Source organism: Phallusia mammillata, chromosome 4 (genome assembly GCF_965637545.1).
Source record: "Phallusia mammillata chromosome 4, kaPhaMamm4.hap1.1, whole genome shotgun sequence".
NCBI classification, from domain to species: Eukaryota; Metazoa; Chordata; class Ascidiacea; order Phlebobranchia; family Ascidiidae; genus Phallusia; species Phallusia mammillata.
In genome coordinates, this window is record NC_137255.1 from 5,074,805 (window position 1) to 5,078,373 (window position 3,569).

Consider the following 3,569-nt stretch of genomic DNA (forward strand, 5'->3'; position numbering starts at 1 on the left):
CATTTAAATACCAAAAAATAGCCAAATTTGCTTAAACCAAATTTTGGGAAACCGCTGGAGAAATTTGGGTTCGGGTAGGGCTTCAGGCTTATACTTTTGTTTTAGGGCCCGCTTACAAATCTGGACAGAAGTTACCGGCGGCGTCGACAATACACTATTTCGACTGAACGTAGTCTTAATGGCCCTAGTTGGGGCACCTACCTCGGCAAAACACCTTTGCCCCGACTTACAATAATACGTTATCAGTTAGCGATATATGGATGATTGCTAACATACTACAATATCAATATATCAGATTAAACTAGACTAGTTTAGACCATATTACACTGTACTGGACTAAAATAAAATAAACTGTACTATACCAGGCAAGGATCATGAGACTATAGAGTAGATTAATATAACGCACGGAGACATTAGTGGCTAGTGCTCATGTGTCGTACTTGAACGTTTGCTGTATTTTGTGTCATGCGCTTTGCGTATACGCCATACATGTTTTTAGTCAGACGGACGCTGCTGTCTAGTGTTGTTCTTTCATTTTAGTGAGTCAGATCGCGCATTTTCCTATTTTAACTTCAACGTTGCGTGACGAAAGTTAAAGCAGGGATCACCAACCCTATGCCCGCGGGCACCTGGTCGCCCGTTGCATCCTTTCCAGTCGCCCGCGACACTTGTTCTGGAAATAGCCAGTTGCGCTTTTAGTTTACACAAAATGCTGCGCCTTACGTAGATTAAAAGTAATGGAACACGTTTATCTACCATGGGCCAGTGGTACGCTAAAATGTTGAAGACCAGTGGCGGCTCGTGCCTAAAATTTGTGGGGGTGCTGCTCCAAATTTTTGCCTTTATTGAACATATATAAGTTGACAATATATATGAAGCTACATTTCTAGTTTTCTAGCCATTGTTTTGTGTAGAAAAACAAGTAACACAAATCTTAATTAGCTACTCCATTGTGACGTAATTTTTGTTACGCAATAATGTACACGAGTATAAACAGCAGAAGATATCATTTGTGTATTTTGTTTACTTGCACAGCGACGGGCCAAACACAATTACATTCAGTAATAATGTGGAACAAAAACAGTACATGGATATTAACCCTTATTTTTACCTTTACATATCGTTGAATTACCCCGGCATGTACGATAGCAATTTATCTTGTACTTGGAAAATTCAAACAATGTATCCAGGATATGGTATTGAATTACAACTCAACGATGCCCGCTTTGGTCAAGGCGATGGAATCGTTGTGTACGACAGTTGGGATTCAACTTCATCTGTTATATCTGTGTAATCAAACACCCCTAACCGTTTCTTTGTCAACTCCAAGCAGATTACCATGACGTTTACTTCTGACGCAAATTACAACGATTACGGCTTTTTGATCTTGTTGAAAGCCGCACCAATAGACCCTGCATGTAACTAAGGAGTTGAAACTCTTGACATTTATGATGTACCGACCTATCTTACGTCACCAAACTACCCAAACGGATTGTATTCCCTATAAGTGTGTACTTGGACCATGCACGCGCACAGTGGAGATTACATAATGCTTACTGTGCACGACCTTAGTATTAATGATTACGACCATGTTCTGTTTTGGGATGGATCGTCTTCAGCGGACCCTTTCTTGGCAGAGTACTATCAAAATTCCTATGAGTCACCTTTGTATTCTACTGGCAACTATATGACAGTCCAGTTTGTTACCATGCACAGTCTTTACCCTGGTTTAGGTTTCCGATTTCTACTCACTCCCCAAACTACTGGATGATTTCTATTATAAATCATCTCCTTTAAAAACAATTGGATTTTGTGAAGATATATAACTAATTATGGGTGTCATACCTTAATGTAGGCTGTGGAAAATGAATGTTTATTTAAACGCAATTACTTAAATCGCAACGTTTGGGTAATTAATGGTGGCAGGGGCAATTCAAAGCGGTGCAAAAGCAAATCATTTTTTGGGTATTAAATAAACATGTGAATAGAAATACCGCAAGCGTGTAATGCTTATGCAGTCCACCGAATGCAAAAACGAACGGAACGAAACTATCAAAGTGGCTTCAAGTGAACGTCTAACGAGCTTCCTTTCTGTAATAGTCCCTTTTTTCCAACGCCTCAAGTTCACTTTTTTCGACCCCAATTCACCCGTGTCTTGTGTGTATTGCGCGTACTGCTTAAATAGAGGTACGTGCCAATGAAGGTACACACTACCTCCTGATAACAAGCAAACAAAAGAGCATATTAACGCGACGAAGTATTAAATGATACCACTTTTTGCGATAACGTTTTCATTTTTCATTATAAAAAGCTATTGCAAATTTTATTTGTACAGAAACTTGGTAAAACAAACTTTGTAAGGATTATAGCAATAAAAAACAATTCATTTGCATGTAAATATAAAATAAAACATAATAAATGACGATTTGCTAAAAAAAGTACAATGTTGGAGCCTATACACATTTGCTACAAAATACGATAAAACTTACAGTTTATATCATACACGCTTTGCTAACTATGTGCCTTAAAATCCAACATTGTGAATTGTTGGTCACAAATTCAACACGTACCACAAGCACATTTCCATTTTGTATTGTTGATAGGTGGCACATACGTTCGTTATCGTACGTTTGGATGTTGCTTGAGTGCAGCAGCACCACGACTAGCAACACTGCGTGATTGCTTGTCTAATATCCTCATCTAGAATGCAGTACAGCAAGAAGACGACTATTCCCTGCGATCCGTTTACTACTGTGTGGATGTACATCAACACTTCGTTGGAAATTTCGTTTCCGATTCCTGTAAAAATAATCATTTTTAAGCTTTTTGTTCACCTTGATGTAAACCCACACTGAGTTGAGTTTATTTCGCCGGGTACAACAAATCGTAGCAGCACAATTACGCTAAAATATTCACCAGGCCGGAAATAGCTGCGCAACGTTGAGGCGTTACAAAGCGCGACAACGTTCGGCGCTCAATTGGTGGATGGATGGGAAACGCGCTGCAGCTACACCGTTAAACTGCGTCCCTACAGTTTGCATGTAGCCAACATGTAATACATATACCTAATGCGTCAATACAGTAAAATGTCGCGCTACAGCAAGTAAGTGCCTAATTAACTTTTGGTCACAATTTTTTGTTTCCGATTTCGGTTTGACAGATCGTTAGATGAAAGAAAGCCGCCAAAGACATAAAATGGAATATTCTCATAGAAACACACCTCAAAGTTTTTTTCAATATTGTCAGCTCCAATTTATTGGTAGAGCTACTAACCTAAGAACTCACAACAGACAAAGTTTCCTAAATACCGATAGATGGCGCATATAGCACAGTAATTAACATTGAGTCTATGATGGTGTTTGAAAAAAACTCGTTTTTTAGCAAAATTGTCAGGTGTAAGTTTTTATGTTAGTAGATTTGTCAAATTTCATACCTATAAAGAAACCAAATGCCCACGTTCCTCCAAGCATGTAAAATAGAACAAAAAATGATTTTGCTGCTTTCAACGCGTCTTCTTCATCGGGAGCCTCTCCTCTGTTCCGCATCTTTCTGGAGTGGTACATGACACG